This window comes from Misgurnus anguillicaudatus, chromosome 10 (assembly GCF_027580225.2).
Source record: "Misgurnus anguillicaudatus chromosome 10, ASM2758022v2, whole genome shotgun sequence".
Classification (NCBI taxonomy): Eukaryota; Metazoa; Chordata; class Actinopteri; order Cypriniformes; family Cobitidae; genus Misgurnus; species Misgurnus anguillicaudatus.
The window spans coordinates 31,476,991-31,494,824 of NC_073346.2; the positions used below are offsets into that span (position 1 = coordinate 31,476,991).

At 37.7% G+C, this 17,834-nt stretch overlaps 1 protein-coding gene across 2 annotated transcripts in view; it reads right to left on the minus strand.

Annotated features, from left to right (window-relative positions):
• rbms3 (RNA binding motif, single stranded interacting protein) overlaps positions 1 to 17,834 on the minus strand; it is a 291,895-nt gene that overhangs the window by 213,981 nt on the left and 60,080 nt on the right. Inside the window, exon 1 of one of the 2 annotated variants that reach the window (XM_073872379.1) lies at positions 16,129 to 16,212. The exons of the other annotated variant lie outside the window; for it this stretch is intronic. The gene's annotated coding sequence lies outside the window, so the exon portion shown is untranslated. Of the gene's footprint in view, positions 1 to 16,128; positions 16,213 to 17,834 lie in introns of those variants that run through there. 2 annotated transcript variants of the gene reach the window in all.

Sequence of the window (17,834 nt, forward strand, 5' to 3'; positions counted from 1 at the left end):
GCTTTTTTGTAGTACCCATTTGTGAGGTTGCTTCACAGAGTGCTGTCTTGCAGTATTGCCATGTCCATGTCTTTTTTGGGCTAACATACCAATTATGGCCTTGGCCCATGAAGCGATCAAGTTTTTGGTGTTATTAAAGTGGGAAGGTGCCGGCCCCAATATTTAGGTTTTTGAGGTAAAGTGCAAGATCTAGCAACACATGTAAGTAAACGCTCTTTCTTCTGTTCTTCTAGGTATTTTTTTCTTTTAGAAGAGACCTTGTCAAGTTCATGATGCACGTTTAAATACTTAATCAACAACTAGCTGTTCAGTTCGGTTCTGCGATTCTGAGTTTCTATAAATGCGGTTGTCACTCTCGTAAATTACTAAACTATGTGTGTACAGAACAGGATTAAGCATTATAAGGTGAAGTGATAATCGAATTTAGCTGCTGTGTATACAAGGCCTAAGAGACTAAAATATGTGTAGTTCTGAAAGTGCTACGAAAAATACGGCAAGAAATCCACTGCTTTAACTAGGTGTCCATTATGCATACCTGGATGTTATGCATCCTACACAGTTGTTCCATCAGGTGTTATATTAGAAAGATGGCCGTTTGGAGGATTGTCTCGCTGGAAAACCTCTTTACCGTGATGGCTTCTGTTTTTCCACTTGGCAAGTTTAATGACAGTAGAGACTCCAGAGAACAGCAGATCAGGGAACAAGCTGCTCCTGTAAAGAATGCCATGAACTGAAACATCCTCGTTCTGCAATAACATTAAATCGTCTGGTTTACATAATCCACCGTTCCTGCGTATGCACTCACTGTTCTCTGACTCAGCATGCGTGCAGAGATGTATAAAATATTACCCGTCCTACAAACAATCTTATTGTCAATTTAAATGTAAATAATATTGCTGTACTTTTAAAGGGCATGTCCACTCTGTTTTATAGATTCAGATAACCGATGCAGCTCGTACTTCGTTCTACATTCATAAGTCAGTAACTTGTCCTTGTACAGTGCTGTTTGTTTGGAGGGATTGCAGAATACATTTTGCAACAGCAAAAAAACAAAAGGTTTAAGATTATCATCAGCGCCACCTACCCACGATGCTTTGTTTTGTGGGAATCTGACAGCTCCCCTAGGGATTTTCATGCTATATTAATGGTAAGAAATATGGTGACTTCCACTGTAATTACAGAAGCACTGCGGGCGGACACGGAGCGTCGTAATTCACCCACTTTCCTTCATGTTTGCACTGCAGGGCGGAGAACGACACTGTCTGTTTCATCAATGTCTTAATCCTTATCTTTCTCATTAAACACGTGTCACACGTATTGCGGCCGGGTCGGACTGCAGATTAAAACCGGGCAGAGGGAATGAGGCCTGTGTTCACCTGTAAGCAATCACTTTCTGGAACGTTGCCTTTAAACTGTGCAGGGATGGAAAAAATACAGAAGGCAGACTTAAATATATGTGGGAAAAAGCGTGGGATTTCTTGAATTGGAGATATATGAACCGGAGTCAAATGGCCATTGATTTTCAGTACTGAAGTGAAACTCTGTGACACAGATTAAAATTATTTACACACTAGAGAAAGGTCCAACGGTGCATTTGATTAATAGGAAGGTATGAATGAAGGCCGGGCCAGACTGAATGCAGTCAGGAAATGGGCTGTAAATAATATGGGATTTTCACGCAAAACCATTTCTAGGGTTCACCATTTTACAAAGAATGGTGTGAAAAGAGAAAAACATCCAGTATGCGGCAGTCCTGTGGGCGAAAATGCCTTGTTGATGCTAGAGGTCAGAGGAGAATGGGCCGAATGATCCAAGCTGATAGAAGAGCAACTTTGACTGAAATAACCACTCATTACAACCGAGGTATGCAGCAAAGCATTTCTGAAGCCACAACACGCACAACCTTGAGGCAGATAGGCTACAACAGCAGAAGACCCCACCGGGTACTACTTATCTCCACTACGAATAGGAAAAGAGGCTACAATTTGCACGAGCTCACCAAAATTGGACAGTTAAAGATGAGTCTGATGATTCTCGATTTCTGTTGAGAAATTCAGATGGTATCAGAATTTCAGGAGTCAGAATTTGGCGTAAACAGGATGAGAACATGGATCCATCATGCCTTTTTACCACTGTGCAGGCTGGTGGTGTTGGTGTAATGGTGTGAGGGATGTTTTCTTGGCACACTTTAGGCCCCTTAGTGCCAATTGGCATCGTTGTTTCTGACCATGTCCATTCCTTTATGACCACCATGTACCCATCCTCTGATGGCTACTTCCAGCAGGATAATGCATCATGTTACAAAGCTTGAATCATTTCAAATTGGTTTCTTGAACATGACAATGAGTTCACTGTACTAAAATGAACCCCACATGCACCAGATCTCAACCCAATAGAGCATCTTTGGGATGTAATGGAACGGGAGCTTCATGCCCTGGATGTGCATCCCACAAATCTCCATCAACTGCAAGATGCTATCCTATCAATATGGGCCAACATTTCTAAAGAATGCTTTCAGCACTTTGTTGAATCAATGCCACGTAGAATTAAGGCAGTTCTGAAGGCGAAAGTGGGTCAAACACATTATTAGTATGGTGTTCCTAATAATCCCTTAGGTGAGTATATGAATAATTATTATTTTAGTAATTTATTTGTTTCAAATTTTATTCATGTAATTTTAACAACAACCTAGCTACAGTAGATATTCAACATATATTCTCTTGGGAACACACACAGAAATACATACAGTATGTATGTTTTTGTGTTTTTCACTCAGGTTTGCAGAATTGGTCTGCCCAAGCTCATTTAAGTTACATTGACTTTCTGTTAACAGAACAATTTGTGGCAAATAAAAAGTTTTGGGTCTGCTAGGAGCAAAGCTTTGGGAAATAAACACGACTCGGTGCGGGACACTTATGCTAGAGTAGTTATTGGCTAAATATCTGTGTTGTCTGACAGTGCAAGTCTACAGAATATACTTTGGGTTTGTGGAGAAACCACAAGTTTCAGGTTCAAATAAAACACCAGGAGAGAAATGGAAAGCACTTATTCAGCAATTTCATGTTGCCTTACAACATGCCTGACATTCAGTTCCCACAAATCCGTTGTTTATGTTTTCTCTTGAACTGTTCTTTTTCAATTTATGTATACAGTATTGTCCAAAAGCCTTAGGCCACCACCAGCTTTGTTGTTTAAGCAAAGTTTTAAAACTTAAACAGGAACATGAACAGGAAATATGTACACTAAATCTTGAAAACTGATGCGGTAATCTAACTATACTATAAATAATTAACTGTAAAACAGAGGCGGCCGGTGACTTTTTTTTTCGAGGCCGCTCGATGCGAAGTCCGTCACAACATGTATGTAGCCCGTCATGTGTGTGGTTCCTTTTTTCAGGGTGTGTGTTCTGCGCGCCGGGAGATCCTGTGTGCATCACGTGTCTTGTCAAAGTACCTGCTGTAGACGCGTCTAAAGGGTTTATGATAAAAGAGACGCTCGCGTTTGGCAGATACTCGCATAATCGCATGCGTAATCAGAGTTTACTGTTAAGGGAGTGTCTTGCGTGTATTTTGTGGATCTCTTTTATCATAAACGGTTTTGACGTGTATGCAGCAGGCACTTTTTTTGACAAAACATGTGATGCACACGGTTCACATGACACAACAAACAGTTGATGTCAGTGGTGCTGAGTGAGTAAATGATGACAGAAATGTAATTTTGTGGTAAACTATTCCTTTAAGGTTATGTATTTCTGCTTTACCCAAACAGTCCTTTTGATGAAAACGCAAGCAGTAATGAACTTTTACAGAGCTGCTTTCAGTCTGACTTCATTTCCATATGAAAACAGTGGTGTAACCACACCTATGAAGAGAAACCTCAGAACTGATGTCAAGCCTGAGGATTTAGTTTTAGGACCCTTGAAGAGCAACAAGCAGAAAATGTGTAAGAAAGGTTAGTCTGGCATATTTATGTATACAGATACATATGATCAGTTTAACTTTTGTGACCCTGATGTTTTCAAATCTCCCTGTAAGAAGTCAAGTCAAGTGTGTTTATATACGTTCAAAAAATTACAAATAATTTTTATTAAATTACATTACAAATTATAATAATTTACTTGGAATAATAATTAGCTTGAAACAGATAATTATCAAATTAATAGAACAATATACATTTTATGACTTTAGCAAAGTCTATTTATAAAGAACTGTGGTTAGGAGGTGACTTTTGTTTGCTTTGTAAATGCCAAAACCAGAAGGCTTAATGTCAGCTCATAAAATGTCAAACCTTGATTAAAACAAAGTTTCTGATCTAAAGATTGGCTTTGCTACAGAACACTAAAACAACAACGTACATGTAAATCCACCAGACTTTCATTTTAAAGTCTCTTAAATAAGGTGCTTCACATTGCCATAAATAAATAAAAATTTGGCTGAATGTTTCCATAAAGAACCTTTATCATCAACCTTTCTGTTTCAAAAAAGGTTATTTGTAGTAAAAAGCATTCTTTAGATCATAAAAAGGTATTAAAGGATTAGTCCATTTTCTTTAAAAAAAATAAAATCCAGATAATTTACTCACCACCATGTCATCCAAAATGTTGGTGTCTTTCTTTGTTCAGTCAAGAAGAAATTATGTTTTTTGAGGAAAACATTACATGATTTTTCTCATTTTAATGGACTTTAATGGACCCCAACACTTAACAGTTTTAATGCAGTTTAAAATTGCAGTTTCAAAGACTCTAAACGATTTTCAAACGAGGCATAAGGGTCTTATTTAAACGATTCTAATTTATGGCAAGAAAAATAAAAAATATGCACTTTTAAACCACAACTTCTTGTCTTCCTCCGGTCCTGTGACGCACCAGCGCGACCTCACGTAATACGTCATCACGTCAAGAGGTCACAAATGACGTATCAAATCTACGCCCCGGTGTTTACAAGTGTGGAGAAAGAGGACCATTCCGACATTGTTGTATGTGGAATGATACTAATTAATGTCTTTGTGTCAGTTTATTGTTTAAAATGGTCCGCAAATGTTCATATATGTAACATGTGACCTTTTGACGTCATTACGCAATTATGTGAGGTCGCACTGGCTCGTCACACAGCTGGAGGAAGACGAGAAGTTGTAGTTTAAAAGTGCATATTTTTTATTTTTCTTGCCAAAATTGACAATCATTTTGCTAGATAAGACCCTTATGTCTTGTTTGGGATCGTTTAGAGTCTTTGAAACTGCAATTTTTAACTGCTTTAAAACTGTTAAGTATTGGGGTCCATTAAAGTCCAATAAAATGAGAAAAATCCTGAAATGTTTTCCTCAAAAAACATAATTTCTTCTCGACTGAACAAAGAAAGACAACATTTTGAATGCCATGGTGTTGAGTAAATTATCTGGATTTTTTTTTTTAAAGAAAATTGACTAATCCTTTAAAGAATTTTTTTTTTTTTTGAGTGAATGATTCTTAAAGGAACCAAAAATGGTTCTCATATGGCGTCACTGTGAAGAACCTTTTATGCACATTTTCCATGAGACCATTCTGCGGTTCAACTCTTTTTGAGGTAAACACTTGGAATGAAGTGCACCCGCTGATGGCACAGTTTTATGTGTGCACCATCTGCATTGTTTTACCACCAGACTCAATAAATGGCACAAACACATTGAAAATTAATGAATAAATGTTATACGGGTTATAAAAAATATTACCTTTGATTTAAATTTCTGCTTTCCAGTATTAGTCATAGTATTCTGGCCATGTTTACAAAGGTGTTCCATCTCTGTTTTAGTACCATGTACACCTACAGTGAAACAAAACTGATGGCGATAGCACCCCAGTGTAAATAAGCAAGATAATGATTACCATGCAGTAAGTAATGAGGCAGTCTTTATGCGCAGTTATTCTCAGTTGCTAAAAAAACAAGTCAACAAAGCATTCTTTTAAAGTGACTCAGAGCACGTCTCATCTCATTTCTATGTTTATCCTTCGGCTGTTTTACAATTTGCACCCCTCATCAGTGCAGTTCCACTAAAGGATTCAAGGTGTCTCAATTTGTGTAACAGCCTTCCACTTGTCTTCAAACTTTTTTTAAAAATAAAGACATATTTTCAAGCTATCATCTAAACTTAGAACTACAACTGTTGAAGATTTAAAGATTTTTAACGGCAAAAGCAATATTAAACCTGGCTAGCTCATGACCATCCTGAAGGCATTAAAGTCTTTTTCACAGAAATAAGAGTGATGAACGGAGGAAAAGATGTACTGACAGCAGAAGGATGAAGAGATAAAAGCAAGTCGAGAGAGATTTAGGAGCATGTCAGAGATGTCAAGCACAATGAATGTCATGGGAGCAGCTCCTGTCCCTCAGAGGGTCTCCACGATCGTTCCATCGTGACGCAGGAAGCGCAGTCGTCATTTACATGCGAGTTGATCTCTGGCAATTCAATCACACCATGATGAACATGAAAATAGAAACCTGTCAGAGTCTATTAGATGAGGAACAGTTAAAAATTGGGGTGAGTTACGCAGGGTCCTGCTTTTTGCATCGCAATTGAGGCCGATACATTTCCTCTGGTCTGGTTGCTCACACAGGAAGGAGAGGACCAGATGTATAAATCACAATTCAGAGGGAGGTTGGGGGGTAGCTGGGGGACGATGCTGAAGAGAGGCCCAAAAACAGTCCTGCTGTCAAGACAGCACATTCATCAAAGGCGGAGAGGGTGGCCAGCCGCCCTGTCCTCTGCTGCCATGTAGGGGTACACTTTGGCCTGGGCTCATTTTTCGCAGAAGAGATTTTCTGAAGGTGTTAATTAAACTACCCAGAACCGTCCGTATGCGAGAGAGTTGAAGCTGTGAATCTTGCTGGGCTCCAATTGAAGCCCATGCAGCGTTTGGATGCCTGATCCTGGCACAACACAAACCTCTCCACAGACGCTCAGACGCTTGATGACCCACACCTGCCATCTCAACCATGCAGATCGTGAATTGCACCAACATTAGTGCAAACAAGCAGAGTTTAGCACAATACATTAGAGACGTATAACTTTATTTGACTTTAACAAACTTTCACATTTTCATACCAAGCCACTTCCATTAAAGTTAGTGATCCTTAAGTTGTTACAAACCAATACAAATGTTTTTGTTTGGCTGAACACAAAGGAAGATATTTGAAATCAAGCAAGAAGAAGAAGCACCATTGACTTCCATAGTAGAAAAACATAATAATATGGAAGTCAATGGTGCTCATGTTTGGTTACAAACATTGTTTAAAATATTTCCTTAGTGTTCAGCAAAACAAAGAAATGTTTACAGTTAATGACAGAATGTTGAACTATGCCTTTAAGGCTATGTTTAGCCTACCCAACAACAATGAAGTAAAAAAGTGGAAGTTTTTTTTCTTTGCATTTATAAAAATTCACATACACATGACAAAAAGATTTGTGTTTACACGATATCCGCGAAGATTACTAAATTTGCAGTATTGCGTGTGCCAGGTGGTAATGTAACCTTGTAAAAAAAACCGCTAAGCCTACACACATATGCTTTCTTCTAAAAAGCGATAAACACAAACAATCAAGATGGCAAAAAGATTGAGCAATTTTGTTTAAATGGACAAATAGGTAGGTTGACCCTGGACTATAAAGCGCCAACATTTTCTGAACTTTGTTGAAGAAGCGTTAATAAACTCACTATCATTAGCCTGGGTTTCCCCATGCTGCCTTGCGTGCAAATTTATTCACGCTGCAAGTGTAGCATGGAGACCATGGACCACATTTTCCCATCAAATAGGGAACCAATCAGAGAACGGGGAGGAGGCAGCAAGACGATGACGACGTCTATGCGACACACCAAAGCAGTTTGTTTATATCTGTGGATCCAACATGGCAGCAGACGCAGTTACCTTTCAATGCGCCTAAGATAGTGTTCTAAGTAGTTCTGAATGCAAGTTTATTTAAAAAAGAGCAACTTTTGGCGTTAAACAATTTCACATCCAAGAAAATGTGGTCGATACCAACTTCTGTTCGCCAGTCCCAAGGCCTGGTGAGCACAAAGTGGCAAGACATGTTAGCCACAGAGTTTTATAGGACCAACCTGCTAAGGCATCGTCATCAACAAAGTCCATTTAACTTATAAATGGAAAGTGGTATTTATTAATAATATCGTCATCTGGTATAATTAAAACGATGGCTATGAGCTACGTACAGACGCATTTGATAGACATTCGTAGCGCCCAATAAATGGCTCTGAGCATTTAGTAAACCACGCCTCAAATATGAGAAAATGAGCATGTGGTTCCCAGGCTACAGTATCTCATGAACAGTCCTGTTAACCGCCATTGTTGTTTTATTTTCGTTATAAAACCTTTATTTAACCAGGTAAAAACTCACTGAGATTAAAAATCTCATTCACAGGAGTGACCTGGCCAAGATGAGCAGCAGTACAAGAAATTCAGTAACAGACTTACACAACACAAAACAAAACAATGCTCAAGCATGCCTATAGACTGAAACAACGCATGCACATGATGTGACCATTAACACAGATTCATGTTTTTGTCGTTTAATTGGAGATAACAAGGCACTTTGAAACACCGTTTTCAAAAGTATGAATTTTAAGGACCCCAAAACGCCATCGTTGTGTAAACAAACACACTAAAAAAAAAGATTCATTGGATAAACTCAATAAAATTGTGGGCAGGATTTTCATACAATATGAATGTGTACCCCTAACTCATAAAAAACTGCTTTACACAATAAAAATATATTGAGTTAGTCCAACTCAATTTAAAGTAAATGGCAATACTCAATTAGTTGCCTCAACTCAATTTAGTGTAGTCTGAATAACTTGATTTAGCATAGTTTGAATAACTCAATGTAGTGTAGTCTGAATAACTCAATTCTGTTATTTTATATAAAACGTTATTATATCATACTAATTAGCATAAGCACATGTTAGCATGCTAATAATAATAACATATGATACTTTGGATGAGCATGTGAGAAGAGACTGATCTCCAAACAGGCATTAACACAGTTAGTGCTCATTGAGAGAAATACATCACATCCACAACCTAACCACAAGTGCCACTCTTCTGCAAGATGGTAATCAAACAATTTGAAAATATAACACAATCGCTTCTAAATCAATAAGATAAACGGACATTAAACACTATTAAGTCTTTCTCTTTACCTAAAAATGCATAAAATAACACTTAATTAAAAAAATTACTCTCCAAAAGCAGTTGCATGCAAAGCATGCTGGAAAATTATTTTTTCCAGAACCCAGACTCAAACTAATTGTGTTAACGCGATTAAAAAGAAATCAATAAATTATAGTACATATTCATTTTGTGTTAGACTAATTAAATATAATATACTTATGGTAAAATGGTAAATGGACTGCATTTATATAGACCTTTTAACAGACCTATGGCCATCCAAAGCGCTTTACAAGTTTTGCCTCACATTCATACACCGACGGCGGTGTCAGCCATGCAAGGCGCCATCCAGCTCGTCGGGAGCAGCTGGGGTTAGGTGTCTTGCTCAAGGACACCTCGACACTTGGTCCGGTGGAGCCGGGGATCGAACCACCAACCTTCCGGTTTGTAGACAACCTACATGATCCACTGATCCACTGAGCATACTTATTGCTCTTAATGAGTTATTTTAAATTAAGCGAACACAATTTTAAAGTGTCATTTCTAAGAAGGGCTTGAATAATTTTTTTGAGTGCAGCCAAAACCAGATAAAAACATTCCCGTTTATAGTTGGAATTATTGTTATGTTGAGCGCCTTGTGTTTTCATGTTTAAGTGCTATAATTGGGTCACCAGTGATTTTGAGCTAAAACTTCACATATGTACTCTGGGGACACCAAAGATTTATTTGACATCTTAAAAAAATCTTGGGAAATGTCCCCTTTAAATTAAACAAAATATATTTAACTATACAGTGCAGTACTGTTGGTTCATAGTCTTATTTTCTAAAGTTGAATTACACAGAATTTATGATAAAGTATTTTATAAAATGTCATAAAACTGTCCCCCGACAAAATCTTGCAGCCCCCAGTTTGAGAACCACTGCTTTAGAGAAGTTACATCATTTATTTATACAAGTAGTACTTTAATTTTTTCCTTTTTATGCATTTGGCAGACACCAGTCTTTCTCAAAGTGCATTACAAGGTATACATTTTTTAACAGTACAGTATGTGTTCCCTGGGTTTGAACCTATGACCTTGAACCTCTGACCTTGTGCTGCTAACTTAATGCTCTACAAGTTGAGTTACAGGAACACCCTACAAGAATAAAAACTGAGTTTTAATTTAAATATTATGGCTGTCATATAGCATTATAGCAATGATATTTTAACAATCATTTGGAGGCCATGCACAGAATGTTTTGCATTACAGAGTTTGATTACTGTTGATGATGAACAGTGATGTAGAACGAGAAAGCAGACCTCATTGAAAGCAACATGGTACTGTTCTAATCCATGAAATTCTAGCAAATGGGTGTTGAGTTCTCTTGCTATATTGCGATGGAAACTGATACAAAAACCACATGACATCAGCATCAAAGCTTCTGATGCAATTCCGAGTAACGCAGACGCTCGGTGTCTTCTCGTCCACCACATTTGATACCGAATACACAGATTAAGTTAAAGTTTACCTTGAGGAGACGGACAATTTACCCCCGCTATTTTTGTTAAGTTTTACGGGGAATTTGAACTGACAGCTCCACTACGGGGATAAATAATGTAACCGCATTTCGAGACATCATTAAGAGTAATGTTACACTTTCGCTCCCCTAAAAACCCTTTCGTGCATTTAAATAATAAACGGCTTTGCAGATTAATCTAAAAGTCAAACTCTAGCTGCCTTCCCTCACGTTGGGATTAAAACTGGAGACCTGCCGCAGGACGAATCAGAGCGAGCCCATTTTTCACCGGTTAAGCAGTTCGGCATCTCCTCTTCCTCCCCGCCGTGAATAAGAGAGATTTAAGCGGCGTGCGGAAAAATAAAACACATGATGAATTAGAGGAGCGCCGTCCTTGTGTGATAGATTAAACTGCAGCGAGGAGCACATGTGTGAGAGCGTGTCCTCCAGCGTCTACCACGTCTCTCTCAGCTCTTTGCCCTGGCTCGGCTACCGCCGCAAAGCTGACAGATCACCTGTCTGCTGGCACACTGGAGGGGTCTCTTCCTGACCGGCACAAGGTCATTCAGTCGCAGGAGAGTTTGGACGGGTTGCCGCATTAGTCAGCACTTTTACCACCACTCCCTATTTTCCTGACTCATTTGCAGTTTATAAATGGAAAGAGCTCACAGCACATTGAGACAAAGGCCCTGTTTATACCTGGTATTAAGATGCGTTTTGGTAGATCGGATCACAGGGAGAGAGACATTACCGTTCACACCTGATGTTTTAATCCGTCTCTTTTGTCCACTTTCGACTGCTTCTGTCCGGATTACTTCAAGGGGATGACAAGCGGAGAAATTATGGGATTAAGTTGACGCGCACTAATATTACACCAGAGTACCGCGCTTTTGTTGTTAGTAAACATGCTGCACAACGTTTTGTACATGTAAGAGTTGTCTCAGATATTTCAGAGCAATTGATGAAATAAGCTCGTACAACTTTCACTCGAAAAATGAAATAAAAATGAAAAAGTGGAAGAGCAGCCGCTTTAGTTTCATCAGAAGCTAGGCTAGCCAATATTTTCAAAATTCACAGAAAAAGAAAAACAAAAATGGCAAAATAGGTGCATTTCCATTAAGTTGTTAAATTGGTGAAAATTAACTTAGTAACCAACGGTTAATGAAACAAGACACGCTTAGAAAATGGGGACAGGACTGCATTTAAGTTACGATTTGGCAAGTTATAAATTTACTAGCAGTGTAGCTTGTCATTGCCAATCTGAATGCTGTGTGCACAGAAAAAGAAATGCAGAATTTTTGATACAGGCACTAGCACAGGAGGTCAAAAACGTAAAAAAAAACATTATTGATTCGCTTACAACATAAGTGGGAGGGTTTGGGGCGCAGAGTCCTCCGCCCCAGGGCGGATCCGAAACCAGCCAATTAGAGCTTTTTACTGACCTACATAGAATCTCGTTTGGGGTGCGCCCCAGACACACAAACATGACACATACACAACAAACTCAGTTTTGATTTTTTTTAAATAAATGATAACATGACTAACAGTGAAATAGTACAACTAAATGATTTTATTTTGTATTAATTTGCACTATACATTTAACTTTTTGGTAACACGTTAAAGTAGCTTTCCTCTTTGACTAACTTTAAGGGGGCAACGCCCCAGCGCCCCCTATTGACCAGCCGTAAGCTGATACAGCTAGATGATCAGTCAGGTGGATTTAATGTGCGGTACGTCAAAATTTATTCATTTAATGCGTTTCCATCTTTCATTATTCGCATTTACTCTTTTTCGCATAAGTCAAAAACCACCTCAAGCTAGCGTAAAAACGTTTTTGCAAATTAAGGGATTTTTATTCGAAATTTGGCGTTACCATCACTAGTTTATTATGCGATACTTCAAAATGCGCATAAAATGAGTGCTATGTGAAACCCGCATATATAATGATAATGACTAAAGATTGTGCAAAACACTGGGTTCACATTAGATGTCAGGACTGATGGAAAAACATTGTGCTCAGTAAATCACACATTAGGTTAGCAGGTGGAAAGTAGGATTTTTTGTGGCTGCTCAAACACATTGGACCACATGTGCGTCTACACCACAAAAACAATCTGGTCGAATGCGTTTTTAACTACCTTGGAATGGGACGAGCTTAAAACGTTTAAACCGTGTTTATATTTGCATTTAGCATTGTCCTTGTGATCTGATTGACTACAACAAACACACGGATTGTAGGCAAGTTTACTTCCTGAGATTGGTGATGTACAAGACCGACATTATCATAATTCCTCCCGCTTTGGACTCACAGCCTGTATAGTAAGTTAACTCTTGTTAGCAACCAAATCTTTCAAACATGGTAAGGAGCGTTACATTTCCGGCTGACGTTAGAGGTATTCAGGCCAATCAGCGCTTTTCAAATTTCAGGAAGAGAGTGAAATCTGGAGCTACAAAAATGTGGAAAATAATGTGTTTTTTAACCATAAACCCGTTGTATTATAAACACGTTGTATTATACCAAATACACAAAATAACGTTGGTTTTAGCAATAATATAGGTGCTCTTTAATACCAGCTGTATGCATTGCACTTTAAAAAAGACAATAAAAAGACATTGGATTGGATTATTGGATTGCCTCCTTCTTGAAGGACACATACATCACAAGGGCTTAGAATTTGGCCCAAACTTTGTATAATAGTCAGCATAATTAATTTGCAATACCTATTAAAACCACATTTGTAGGCAACTCACTAAATTTTGAAACAAAGCGAGAAACTTGCTGCCAGGAGTCAGCAGATCTTCCGCAGTGTAAGGCAACTCCTCTTCCTCCGCTTCCTGTTGGGCTGGCCAATTTCCGCTTACTGTATTTAGGGTCTAGATTATTCTCAGTTAATGTTGGCGGAGCTACAAACAAAACCTGTCACTACCAAAAGTCGGTAAAACAAATGGGTAAAGCAGATTTTTTGTAGCGGCTCTTGTTATAAAACAGACAGGAAGTTTCATCTGTCAAAGGAAGGGAGATGCACTTTAACGCCTCAAAGGGCAGTACGTTTCCACAAAATAATTTGGGAGTTGGTCATAAATGTCAGTGGTTATTATTATAGAGAAGCATGATTATATCTCAAATTTTAGTTACAGTTCGCATTACATTTTAGAAGTGTTGGATTATGTGCACTATTTAAAATCAGTGACAAAAAATATATATATAAATGCGAGTTCGGTAAAAAAAGCTTAAATAACATACAAAAATTTAAACAAAACCTTAAATAGGAAGCTTGTAAGGTCATAAGAGCTAAAGAGATTAGATTGAAAAAGTGCCAAGTTAAGATAAGATAAAACAGGAGATGAGTCAGGCAGCATTTATACCTGTACATGTACTGCAATGCGACCGCAGTCTAAATGTAAGCTGTTTCATTGGAGCAAGAAGAGAATAACAACAATTCCTTTATAGTAAATAAAGTCCCACGAGTCCGGCATAGAGCACGTATTGATTTATTGACGCTGGAGAAAATTGCTGTCTTGTACATGCAGCCACAGGGGACTAATGAGGGGTGAAGGTGTAGTTACAGATCAGGCTTGCTGGCTGAAAGATGAGGGATTTGATATCAGGACTGCTGGGGGCGGACATGAACCAGGAACTGTGACATTTCAGAGGTCACAGTCTTGCTCTACTATAGCTACTATAACCTGTCTAAGAGTAAAGATATAATTTCAACTAGCCGTTTTATGGGCCATTCCACCAAACTGGTGCCATTTTTGTCCCCAGGACATTATATGTATAAAATGCAAGAAAATTAACTCTAAATTTAATTTTATTATTAAGCAAAGTGTTTTGCATCCTAATCTAACACCAAATTTAAACTAAATAATTAATACATTAATAAAAACTACATAGAACATTTTATCCATTCATTCCCTCTATTTTTATACTTTACCTTTAAAAATGAGAATACAATTACTCAGATACTTAATTTTTTTGAATTTTGTGTGGGACCATATTTTTATACCATTGAAAAAGTCATAATATTTTAGATAAAACTCATATTTTAGTCATGTGCTCAGGATTTCACTCAGTCCTGTTACCTAACACATTCCCCCTTCTGAAAATCTGAAGTCACATTTTCAAGAGGAAGTTACATTATCTGGATCATTATCTGAAGGCCATGTGAAGATCAAAAGTCACTTTTCCCATTTTCTTTTCTCTATTTTTTATGATATTGATGCTATGACTTTGAATCTCAATCTTAAAGCGACACTCCACTTCTTTGAAAATATACTAATTTTCCTGCTCCCCTAGAGTTAAAAATTAGATTTTTACCGTTTTGGAATCCATTCAGCTGACCTCCGGGTCCGGCACTACCACTTTTAGCATAGCTTAGCACAATCCATTGAATCCGATTAGATCATTAGCATCGTGCTAAAAAATAACCAAAGAGTTTTAATATTGCCCTATCAAGGACTTTGCTGCTGTACCATGGCCGAGCAAGTGCAATAATATTACGCACTGCCCGAAAATAGTCCTCTTGGTAACTTTCAATAGCAGGGGACTATTTTCGGGCACTGCGTAATATCATTGCGCCTCCTGCAGCTATGGTATGGCAGAAAAGTCCTTGATTATTTTGCCAGAATGCGAGTATAGTTCCTATCCATAGAAAATGGCAACTTTTAATTTTCTGTCGGTCTTAGTAGACAATGTAACTACAGAAGAGTTTTAAATAGGAAAAATATAGAAACTCTTTGGTTATTTTTAGCGAGATGCTAATGGTCTAATCAGATTCAATAGATTATGCTAAGCTATGCTAAAAGTAGTACTGTCAGACCCGGAGATCGGCTGAAAGAATTCCAAAACAATAAAAATGTTTAACTTTAGGGCAGCTGGAAAATGAGCCTATTTTCAAAAAAGTGGAGTGTCCCTTTAATATTCAGTCATGTTACATATATTATTTCTTTAATGTTATTTTATTATGTTTATTTTAAAATAAAAACATTTAGTAAATCACTAGAATTTGCTCAGTGTCTGCATGCTATATTAGCACATATTTAATGCAGCTATATTTTATGTATCTGCTAAATCTATGCTAAAAACTCAGTCCTGTTACTTTCAGTCCAATTGCTAAAATGTTAAAAAAATAAACTACCTGAGATTGACCAATAATCATTTTGAAAATATGTGTGTTATTAGATTTAATGTTAAACAAAGATAAAACATGAACTTCAATTCTGACGAGTTACAACATGCAAATAGCATGATGTAATGACTGTGTGGAATGGCCCTTATATAACATTTTATTTGATCTTTCGCCTTATTCACTTGTTTCTATCTCTGTTCTTGGCTAATATTTTGGTTACTCCATTCCTCTGGGTGAATCATCTTTTACTCCATGTCTCACTGGATACTGTCTTCCCGAAAATGTTCCTGCTGCTTAAATCGTTTTTGGCGTCCCATGAAAGACGGAATGTGTAAAGCCTTACTCACTTCCTGCAGTGCAGTCTAGCATGAAATGACCAAACTCCATCACCGATTTCCCATGCAGCACCATGCATGTGCGCACACCTTGATACATCTGTAAGATGAAAAGGAAAATTTGTCAAGACAGGCTTTGAATGCGAACTTGACAAAGCCTTGTCTGAAACAAAAACCTTACGTTTAAAGGTTACAAAGGTTATATTTCATGCTAGACTGCACCGCAAGAAGTGAGTAAGGCTTTACACAAAAAATAAATCAGGCTGCACTGTGATTGGACGTTGCATATTGTAAGGTGTTGTGGCTGGTCAACAGGTTGTTGATACAGGCTGCTGTAACATTACCCAGCAGCCGAAAATAGTCCCCTTAGTAACTTTCAATAGCAGGGGACTATTTTCAGGCGCTGCGTAATATCATTCCGCATCCTTCAGCCATGTTACGGCAGCAAAGTCATTGATTATTACGCCAGAATGAAAGTATAGTCCTAGCCATATCTGCCTAGAAAACCGCAACTTTTAATTTTCTGTCGGTCTTAGTACACAATGTAACTATAGAAGAGTCAAAATATTGAAACTCTTTGGTAATTTTTTTGCGCAATGCTAATGGTCTAATCAGATTCAATGGATTATGCTAATCTATGCTAAAAGTGATAGCGCCAGACCCAGGGATCAGCTGAACGGTAAGAATCAAATGTTTAACTCTAGGGGAGCTGGAAAATGAGCATATTTAAAAAAAAGTGGAATGTCCCTTTAAGAGTATTTGGTTGCTAGGATGTTCTGAATGATTGCTAGCTTATAGGCCTGTAATACCTTGTAATAGTATATAGACATGGTCAGGTGCATTCCTTAAATATAAATCTACTACACTACTAAAACTAAAGCTTTTAAAGAGGGGTTTTCACAGCAAGGACACTGAAGAACCATTCTGGTTCCCAAAGAACCTTTCAGTCAATTTTTATTAAATTTACTATTTCATTCTTACCTTTTTATAGTCTGTAAAAGCCTTTAAACTAAGAAGAACATTTTGTCCAACAGAAAGTTTAAGTATAGGCAAAAATGCAAGTTGTATTGCTTAGACAGGTAATAGCACACCTCTCCTAAATAACCCTGTATCTTTTATGTACAATGACATCCCTAAGCATATAGCTATGAATAATAGTACTAGTCATGCCTAACAAACAAGCTTAAATTGTCTGAGCATTTGTGAATCTATAATGAACGCTCTATTAATATACTACAGCATTTCCTGTTATTGCTTTACAGACTGCAGGACATTTAACAAACAATACACAACAAACTCGTGTAAGGCATCGCTTCTCTCATTTGTCTGTGTCATTGTCTCCAGTACAACTATCCTTGAAGATGAATTTTACTGGAAAGTCTTTATTCTTTTCACATTGTGTTGCCCTTCACAGTTTATATCCTTCGCTTCCATTTCATAGCTTTGATCTATATAAAAGCAATGCATTGAGTTCTTCAAGGACTGCCCAAATGGCTACAAATCTTGTTTTAAATTCACATTATTCATGGTCCTTTCTCTATTAAACTTTGGACAAGATGAAGAGCTAAACGGTCTCATTCAAATTTCAATACAGCTTTTGAGACTGTGAATCACTTTCTGGGAGTTTCACTTTCTGTCATGTCAAATATAAATGAAAAGTAAAGAAATATATATGAAAACTTTTAAAACACACATGCATGTGCACACACACACACACA